The 11,109-nt window shown below is 33.6% G+C and overlaps 2 pseudogenes; both read left to right on the forward strand.

Moving 5' to 3' along the window:
• The first annotated feature begins 99 nt into the window (after positions 1-99).
• On the forward strand, positions 100-5,141 carry LOC123207096 (annotated as a pseudogene).
• A 1,386-nt stretch (positions 5,142-6,527) lies between these two features.
• Positions 6,528-10,551, forward strand: LOC123207109 (annotated as a pseudogene).
• Positions 10,552-11,109: the final 558 nt, after the last annotated feature.

Genomic DNA, 11,109 nt, shown 5'->3' on the forward strand with positions numbered 1-11,109 from the left:
CATTTATGTGCTTATTGTTAAAAAAAACTCTGTTTTTCTCTTGGTATTATCACTTAATGCAGTAATTTGTATCTCTTTGTTGGCTTTATTTCTCTGTAGATATTTTAAACCTTCTCCAAGGTGTGTTATAGACAAGGAGTGGAGATTTGCACACTGTATCTTCCCAAGAGCTGCCCTATACAGATTGTTCAAGTTCAGGGAAATGTTAAAGCTCTAAAGCAAATTGCATGTCTCGAAGCATGCAAGCAACTCCATCAAATTGGTGCGTTAACAGGTAATCTTGTTCCTGAAATTGTTGTGGAAGAAGCCGAGGCACAAAAATCTGGTAATTTTTGTTGCAACCTATAATATGAGTAACTTTAAACTTCATTATTTACTTTATTTAACTTTTTAATCTACAGAGAACGATCCATATAATGACGAGCAACCCATTTACTTCCCACCTGAACTTGTAAATGAGCATGCTCACATAGCCAAGACAATGTATCAGTGCTACTTAATTGAGTTGAAACAGAACTTCAATTATGATGTTCCACTTCATGATATTATCCTTGCCATGAGGACTGAGCTTGAGGATGATATTTTGAATGTGAATTTTGATATGGAAGTTGATAGGGGTACATTGACAGTCAGCTTGAAGTATGTTGGATTTATTGAGCTTACCAGAGAGCAGGTGCGGTATCTGGTTTTATTCAATTAAACATGTCAACAGTTAAATGTGTCCTTTTTCTTTTGTCTTTTGTTTTGTAAATTTAATCTTCCCTTTTTTTGTTTGCAGGTCCTTTATTGTAGGAGGTTTCAGATTACTATTTTCAGAGTTCTTCTGGATCATAATGTAAAAAAATTGGCAGAAATTTTGGATGGATTTCAACTAGGGAAGGGTCCTGAGGCAGATTATCTTCTGCTTCCATCCACTAACTCACATCAGCCGTTGATTGATTCAACCTCTGTTGCTTCTGTTTTATTTCCTTGTAACTATCGTCCAAAGGATCACACAAACTGTCCATCGGAGGGAAATGCCCATTTTGTGGAGACCAAAAGTGGCCGATTTTGCACTTGTATGATTCGAAATTCTTTGGTCTACACCCCGCACAATGGTTACATCTATTGTATCACGGGTATTTTAGATCATTTGAATGCAAATTCACTTCTAACAATGAAAGATGGAGCTGTTATCACGTACAAGGAGTACTATAAACAAAAGTATGTAGTTATTAAATGTGGGAATATGCAATAGTCTATTTTTTCTTTTTCATTCCGCATTTTAATGTAGATATGCAACCTGAATCTTACACAATACATTGCAGGCATGGTGTCCATTTATGTTCTGATGAGGCAATATTGCTGAATGGGAGACACCTTTTTACTGTGAAGAACTACCTTAATAACAACAGACACCACAAAGAGAGAGGTATAATTTTTTCACTTTTGGGTTTTATAGAGGTAAAGTGTGCATGAAATGATCTGCATTTTCTGACATACTCAATCTCTGAGTTACATTACTTGTAGTCAAATCTTTTTTTGTCAGAGAGTATGGTTTTCCTTGTTTGATCGACATTAGATTGATGAGTGTCAGTCTTTTTGGTTTCGTGAGTTTGCTGTCCAAATGTCTTAGAAAAATAAACCCTCTTTGTTCATTTTTTTCTTGCAAAGCATAAGTTTGTTTTTCTGGATAGGCAAGGTGGACCCCCAAGTTTTTTTCAGGATTTGACTAGGGTAAATTTTGTTCTACATTGCTCACTCTAAGTATTATCTACCAGATGTTTGTCTGATACTAAACCAAAATTATGATCTTCAGGAGTTTTTAGTGATTCCAAAAAACATGAATTGCCTGGATTGCACTTCAAATCTGTCTGGAATAAATTAAAATTTGAATCGCATAATTGGGATTGGAAATCTTTGGTTTGTGTGATTTTGATACACTAAAAACTACTGCAGAGAAATGTGCTTGATGAGTTTACTTGAACAGTCAGCGCACCAGATAACACAGTTGATTCTAGATATTTTTGGCATGTTCAGAATGATAATATCACTTGTGGAGTCAAGTTAAATCTTATTGACCAACCTACTATTTTATCTATTACTTTTCAAAATATCAATTCATTTTATGTAATTAATTCTTGTGTATGATGTCTTAGCAGAACTAATAAAGCTATCAAAATTTTGGAATAATCATATTTATTGACATAAATTGATCCTGTGTTTGTTGTCTTTGCAGATCCAAGTCATTTAACTGTTGAATTGCCTCCTGAACTATGTGAAGTAATCATGTCTCCTATATCCTGGAGTACATTTTATTCTTTCAGTTTTGTTCCGTCTATTATGCATCGTTTTCAGTCTTTGCTTCTCGCTATCAACTTGAAGAAGATGCTTTTGGATGATTGTGTGCAAAATGTTACTATTCCAACTATGAAGGTACTTTGCTCTACTTATGTGTACACAATATGTGGCATATACAAAATCTTGGGTAGAATTAACTCAATTATGTGGCTTCTTCTAAGAAAAAATGCAATTCAACAAAGTTAATCTTAAAATCATTGATGACGAATTCATATTGATATTGACAAGTCCTTTGTTGACTATCTGTACGAGTTGAGTACTCCATTTTAGAACTTACCATAATATGAATCATATTTCAGCAGGGGTTTTAGCCTGGATGTTTTATGATTTTTGGTTGTTATAAACACTGCAAAACTAAACCACTATCCATTAACATTAAACGGAAGACTGTCTATTCAATAATCAAGTGTGTGCGGATTGAATAAATTTATGTTGTTTATTGAATCTCTATATGAAATATTTTATTTATAGACTCTTGTTTCAGCTGGGCTAACTCTGGTGTTGTTTCAAATTTTTGTTTGAATTTGTGCTAACCCAACTCTGCATGGTAGGTTTTGGAAGCAATCACAACCAAAAATTGCGTAGAGAGTTTTCATCTAGAATCACTTGAAACTCTTGGAGACTCCTTTTTGAAATATGCGGCTAGTCATTATTTATTCATACAGCATCAAAATAATCATGAAGGTCTTCTGAGTGTTAAAAAGGAGAGGATAATTTCGAATGCATCATTGTGCAAGCTAGGATGTGACCACAAAATTCCGGTAATGTTTTCCACAGATTTGTCCAATGTTTTCATCTGCATCGATGTTAGTTATTTTCTTTTTGCTTTTTTCCATGTGAGCTGTGTATTCCCCAATTATAATAAGCTGTGGCTTCCTGAGCTAGCCCAAAAGCTTTGTAGGGTTTATTTAAACATAGACCGCCAATTTTATATTGAGTGTTAAGGGTTTGGATGGCCTTGAGCTTGAGAAGTTTGATAATTATTGTATTTTTTCGTTTATAGTTGATTTGATTTGCGTTTCCTCCATACACATGGATTCTTCATGGAATGCAGGGATTTATTCGTACTGAGCCCTTTGATCCGAAGAGTTGGATAATTCCTGGTGATAATTCTGGAAGTTATCCATTACAGGAGGAGTTACTTTCTGATACAAGAAAAATTTATGTAAGCGGTAAAAAGAATGTAAAAGGTAAGACTATAGCTGATGCAGTTGAGGCACTAATTGGTGCATTCATCAGCACGGCTGGTGAAAGCGCAGGGATACTATTTCTTAATAGGATAGGCATAGATGTAGATTTTGTGAATATACCATATCAGAGACATTTCCAAATTCAGGCAGAGAAGCTTATTAATCGCGCTCATTTAGAGTCTCTGCTGAATTATGAATTCCATGATTCGTCTCTTTTAGTGGAAGCCCTAACCCATGGTTCTTACATGCTTCCCGAGATTCCAAGTTGTTATGAGGTACTTCTATGACACAGTAGCTTTTCTGTCTCTCATACATAACAGTGCAACAGCTTTTGTGAACAATATTTCATTTTCCGATGAATGTTTTGTTTTCTTAGATAACCTTGGGCTTAACTACTTGTACTTTCTGCTCTGCAGCGGCTGGAGTTTCTTGGAGATGCAGTTTTGGATTATCTTATTACGGATCATTTATACAACAAATATCCAGGAATGTCTCCTGGATTAATTACTGATTTGAGATCTGCTTCTGTAAATAATGATTGTTATGCACAATCATCCGTGAAGCATGGATTACATAAGCATATTCTCCATTGTTCAAATGAACTGAGTAAGCAAATTTTTGCAACAGTAGAGAGATTTGAGAAATCACCTTTAGGGTCTACATTCGGCTGGGAATCTGAATCGTCTTTTCCCAAGGTTAGTCATTCACACTGATATGTCATTCTTGCTTGTTTTTATTCTGCAATTTTGTCCATCTTTGTTTGTGTTATCATGCATGTTTGAACCATTGAGCTGTACCATTGAACTGTGGAGTCTTTAACAAAATTACTTGTAACATCGACTGCCAAATTGCACATCTAGTTAGCTGTGTATTTCTCTGTATTTTCTACCGTACTTTTGACGTTCATCGAACAATTTTCATAATTGTTAATAGGTACTTGGAGATATCATTGAATCTCTGGCGGGGGCGATATATATTGATTCGGGGTACGACAAGGAAAAGGTCTTCAAGAGTATAAGGCCACTTTTGGAGCCTTTGGTTACTCCTGAGACAGTGAGGTTTCACCCTGCTGCGGAGTTGCATGAAATCTGTCAAAAACAACATTTTGACATGAAAAAACCAGTCGCTGCCCGGATTAACGGTGTTGCTATTGTCACTGTAGAGGTTACAGCCAATGGGAGACTATTTAAACATACTTCTACGGCTGATGACAAGAAAACAGCTAAGAAATTAGCTTGCAAAGAAGTTTTAAAGTCTCTAAAGGAAAGCATTTCCGTAAAGTAAAGTCATGGAAATGGTTTTGGGTGATTGTTACTAGAATGGAAGAACAAAATATTGATGTATAGCACAAGAACAGGTTAAATTGCCAAATGAGAGTTACTTGTTTTCTTTTGCTTTAATGAACCCAACACCCTCTAACGTTTTTCGCATGGGCACCAATTTGCCAAAAACATTCGAGGGTGTTGGTTTCGTGGTGATATCAAGGGTGGTGATGTCAAGGGTGAAGGGTTGTTGAACACTTTTGCATTGACTAACCAAAATATAATAAATAATGATATTGGATAACTAAATAAATCGATTTTATATCTAATTATCAATTTGAAGCTCTAATTTGAGATTGTCTCTTTTGATTTGAGTAGTGAATTCTAGTTAAACTATGAGTAGATCCATCTTTGCTGATAACTCTCGAGCAAATACAACTCATCAAAAATAGTCCAAACCGATTTAACGAATCATGTTCAATAAAAAAATATAAGATTCCTAATGTTAAATCGTGTAACATTATTTTGTTAAATAATAGTACTTGCATAAATAGTTCGGTAATATAAGAAGAGAGTTTAAGTGATTTTGAGTTAGATATTTAAACTATTAAATCGTATAATGATATATTAATTTTTTTATATTTATTATATTATATTCTATGGGTTTAAAAATAAAATCGAATTGGTCAATTTAACCTATTGAATTGTTACCTATTAATAAGAATGGTTTCAGTTTGTTTGAAAATAATTTTTTTAGTTAGATCACATTGAGCTAGACAGTTTGAACAATTGGATTAGGAGAAACCCGATTTTAATCAAATCAACATAAAAAAATCAATTTAAAAAAATTAATTATTGGGACTTAAGAAGATCTTATTTATCAATTTTGGGCATATATACCATTAAAGTATGTGTACATTTATGTTATAATAATTTAAATTATATATTTAATAATATATTATAGAAAATTGATTTGTATATTATTTTTTACTGGTCAACTGATTTGACTATCAATCAATTAGTTTGATCAATTGAATAATAAATTATAAAAAATTATTTTAAATATTACTTTTAAACAATTAATTAATTCAACTATCGATCACTTAGTTTAACTGTGGATTGGATCAAACCACTTTTTCCACTTGACTGACATTCAGTTTGGTTCAAAAACCATTGCTAAATTCAACATTCTAATTAACTTCGCTTTTAAGTACAATGTATGTTAGGTACATAGTACATTACCATGTAACTTGCCTTAACAAACTTACAAATGTTTAGTTAGAATATATAAAAATTAATTTGATAATCTATTTAAATAAATAATAAAATTATGTGTATAAATAATATTATATCATTATATAATTAAATATTGTTTGATCTGTAATTTAAAATTATTCAATCCCACGATGAGATGTTATAATTTATGTATATAATAATACTCTTAAGTAAAATTATATATTAATATTTTTTTATTAAATCTAATTCAACAAAGTAATTATTTATATTTATAAATTTTTTTAATTATAATAATAATTTATTAACCATATTTTTCTATAAAATATAATAATAATTTATTAACTATAATCTCCTATATAATTTTATGATAATTTTTCGTAATAAAATACTATCTGAACAAAGACAACCTTTGGGTTAACTTTACAAACTCATCCAGTTACAATCGGCGGGTAAATCTTTGTTTCACCTCAATGCTCAATCCCACGGCTTTTCTTTCTTTTCTATCCATTTGGGTGTTGTTTTTTGTGGGCTAAAAAGCAAGGGCCATGGAGGTTCTTGCACGACCTTTCTTCAATTTAACCTCCATAGTAACTGCTTCCAAAACTTCTCATACCCATTTCAACAACAGATCAATTTTTCTCCTTCCTCAATTCTCAGCTCTCCCCTCCTTCACTTTCTCCGCTTCTTCTCGTTTCCTTTCTCCTGGTACGTCAACTTCAAACTCAAACCTTTATGTTTTGGCTTAAGCTCTGCTTGTTCTTTCTAATTCATCTTTAACGTGCTTAATTGTTTATACTTTTGCTTTTTTTTTTTTTGGTGGATTCGAGTTTGGGTTTTTGTTAGTTTGTGCAAATTATTACTGTGTTCTGTTTTAGTTTTCCTTCGAGTTTTGGCTTAAGCTTTGTGGGTTCTTTGCAATTTACCTTTAGCTTTAGTGGGTTGTTTTTATTTTTTGATTTTATATATATAATTTTTTTGTGTATGAAATCTTGGGTTTTGTTTGATTGAGATAATTACTAATGGGTTCTTTGTGTTTTGTTTTGGTGTTGAACTAGTTAGACATGCAACGCCAGAGAGCCAATTGAGTTCTGATACAAGAGAATGGGTAATGCAAGGTATGTTATGAAAGTTGGAAGTTATGTTCTTGCAGCTAAACATTTTAAAAGTAATTAGATTGTGTTAGGTTTTAAACTTGATGGAAAGGGGAGTTATTATTGTGCATACTGCATAGGGATGCCTTTTGGTAGGAGTGAACTTGTTATCATGTCAATTCCGAGATCCATTTAAAGATTTTGGGACTGAAATGAATGCTTACTGAGGCTTCAAGTTTAGTTTTTGTCTGCCTTATTTTTTGAGGACAGTCCAAATGCAGTAACTTTGAGGTGATTCATTGCTCCAATGCTGTGTAGAATAGGATTCCGTGGAATTAAAAAAAAAAAAATGAGGCTGTTACATGGTGTTTTTGGCTTTTTCCTTCTTAAAAAATCATGTTAAGCAATAAAATATGGGTTTTTAATCTAATGAGACTTGTGTAGAGCAGTCTTTGACTATCTTATCTGGTTATAATTTTCTCATCTTCTGGTATTGCTGACAGATTTTTATACCTTAAGAAGGGATGTAGAGGCTGTCTCAGCACGTGTTGAAGAGATTAGAGCTTCTGCTGGTTTGCAGCAGTTAGAACGAGAACTTGCAGATTTGGAGTTGAAGACAGCTGATAGTTCATTTTGGGATGATCGTGCTAAAGCTCAAGAAATCCTTCAGGCCTTGACTGATGTCAAAGACAGGATAAACTTGCTAACTGAGTTCAAAACCAAGGTCCATGAGTTTTTTTTTTTTTTTTTTTGTGCTTTGGGTTATTCTTCCATCCTTTTTCTAACTCCATCACTTTTATTGCTTTTAGACTTGTTGAGATTCAGTATGATTTCATTTATTTTGCACTACAAGGAAAGGCTGATAATTGAAATAAGAGTTGTGACAGGGGAACTAGATTCTTTTCTAAAAAGAGATAATTTAGTTTTGCCTGGTATTTAATTTTAAGTTGGTAGCAAATTGACCATATTGAAGAGTCTTTGTTTTGGTATTCTCAAGTCCCTGCTGGTAAATTGATCAACTGGGGTAATGAGAATGCTAACAGATTAGATCTTGTTGCATGACTGATATTTAATTATGATTTTGCATGCAGTTTGGTTCTAGTTGCAGATGAATTTCTATGATTGTGTGAAAATGAATCTTCCATATCAAATCACTGAATTCTCTTCCCTTCATGCCCATTTTGGATATGACATTTAGATATTATACAATAAATTCAGGTTGAAGATGCTGTAACTATTGTTAATCTAACGGAGGAGATGGACTCAATAGATGCAGGACTTCTTGAAGAAGCAGCTGTCATCATTAAAGAATTGAGCAAGGCTCTGGACCGATTTGAGTTGACCCAACTTCTTTCTGGCCCATACGACAAAGAAGGTGCTGTTATCTCTATCACTGCTGGTGCTGGGGGGAACTGATGCACAGTTAAATAGTTTTTGATGTTTGAGGTAATTACCAAATCTATTTTGTCATTTTTTTTAATGTCAGATGGCAGTATGAATCTATTTGCAATGCAGCACATGGCAGCTGGAGCATTGCCCCTAATTTCTCTCAGTTTGTCATTAGTCAATTGGGGTCCCATGTCAGAATTTTAGAAACTTGAAAGGCTAAAAATATGATTTTAACTTCTCCCTTTTTTGTTACCACCTACTTATTGAATTGGTTATTTTAATTTTCAAGAAATCTGAATTGTTGAGGGTTTTGGTTTTTTCTTGTGTAAAAATCTTTGATTATTTTCAGCACAGGATTGGGCTGATATGCTTCTCAGGATGTACGTGAGATGGGGTGAGAAGCAACGATATAAGACAAGGGTAGTTGAGGAATCTCCTGGAGAAGAAGCTGGGATTAAGTCAGCTACAGTTGAAGTGGAAGGCCGCTATGCTTATGGTTATCTGTCTGGGGAGAAAGGAACGCATTGGATTGTCCGGCAGTCTCCTTTCAACGCGAAAGGTCTTCGTCAGGTAGTTTAATCATGTAATGTTTCTTCTGGTTTTATCTACCCAACAAAATAATGGAAGCTTGAAATGATACAGGCTTTTTAGGATTCGCTAGTGTTTGAAATTGAACTTCCATTAGAAACTGTCTGCCATTGGTTGGGAGTTGGCATGTATTATTAGTACCTCACAGCGGATTTAAAATGGGCTGTTTTTGGCTTCTATCTCAATTTTCATTCAGAAGGAACTTGGCTGAGTAACATTAATCACATGCTTCCTCGTACTGGACTAAACCATACTCCTTCCAGTTTTGCCTTCTCTTCTCCAATGGTAACTCTTAGTTATAGCTCTGAAACCATGTCTATGTATGCATACTTTTTATGGTCTTGTTGAAACCTTGAATTGTTTTTACTGTGGAGTATCCCAGAAAATAGTCATATTTCTGCATATGGAGGTGTATATATTAAGAATAAACGGAAATCTGAAATTCCTTTGAAACATGATAATAGTTCAACAGTCTGTAAAAAGATTATCATTCAAGAGATCAATGTTTCATCTTATGTTTCAACCTGAACTTACACGCAGACAAGCTTCTCTGGTGTTGAAGTAATGCCTCTTATTCCGGAAGAGTCGCTTGATGTTGAAATTCCTGAGGACCTGGAAATTAGTTTTTCAAGGGCTGGTGGGAAAGGGGGTCAGAATGTGAACAAGGTTGAAACTGCTGTTCGGATTACACACATTCCCACCAGGGTTACTGTTCGCTGCACAGGTATTCTTTGCTATGATCCCCTCTTTTTTATGCCATATTTTAGAAACTTTTCATGCTTGGATTTTTCCTTCTTAAATTTCCTGGGCACCAACTAAATTTTTAAGTTTATATGAACAATGTGAGATATTCATTTTTTGTATTTATATTCTTAATATCATTGCAGAGGAGAGATCCCAGTTAGCAAACAAGATAAAGGCTCTCAGTAGGTTGAAGGCGAAGCTGTTGATCATAGCTGAGGAGCAACGAGCATCTGAAATCAAGCAAATAAGGGGAGATTTGAAGGCTGAATGGGGGCAGCAAATAAGGAACTATGTGTTTCATCCATACAAACTTGTCAAAGATGTACGGACCGGTTTTGAGACATCGGATATATCTTCTGTAATGGATGGTGAATTGGATTCCTTCATCAAAGCATACCTCAAACACAAATACAGTATGTCAGTATCTCTCACCGCTAGTGATGGTAGCTAACATTTTATTGATTCTGAGTTGCTTATTTCGCTCATCTTTATATCGGTGCAAATTGTTTAGACGATAGTAAATTTAGTAACTTTCATTGTTATTCTAAGTCGTTTTCATCTCCCAGATGCTATCAAGAGAGAGTAAATTCTTTAGCTGCATTTTCTAAGGGCTTGAAATTATGAATTACTCTTCAGAAATTCTAATGTCTCCAAGGTTTTTATTTCTTATGTAAAGATGTAGACTCTTTTCTGTAAGTTAGACGTTGCATATGTTTAATTGTAAGTAGGGGTGAATTTGAGCTGAGCAAAACTCAGGTTGGCCCATAAGGGGGAGTTGGGCTCAAGGACAATAAATTTTGAAGGACATGCTATTGGTCCCCCTGGGTGCGCATAACATTGCTTTAAGATTTATAAAATATTATTTAACTAAAAATATTTAAAAAATTAAAATTTATCATATTTTTCTCTCTCAATAGGTTAAAAACTAAAATTTAGTAGTGCATTTAGATGTGATACATGTCAATGTGAAACTAAATAAAATGCCTCACTTCTTGTCGTGTACAACTAAATTTGAATAGTTAGTCTGAAACTAAGGCCGAAGGACCATTCTTCCCATAGTGTTTGAAAAATCATAAATCTTACCCATAAACTAATTTCTGTTAAAAGAGATAAAAGTAAACTAATCATTTCATTAATAATATTAAAAAAATATGAAATTTATTTTGTTTTTTCCACAATTTCAAAAATTAACAAATTCACTTATGTTTAAAGTTTTTTAATTTTCAAAAATAATATTTTTTCTCTCAAAATCTAAAATTTATTTTTTAG

This window comes from Mangifera indica, unplaced genomic scaffold, assembly GCF_011075055.1.
Source record: "Mangifera indica cultivar Alphonso unplaced genomic scaffold, CATAS_Mindica_2.1 Un_0059, whole genome shotgun sequence".
NCBI lineage: Eukaryota > Viridiplantae > Streptophyta > Magnoliopsida > Sapindales > Anacardiaceae > Mangifera > Mangifera indica.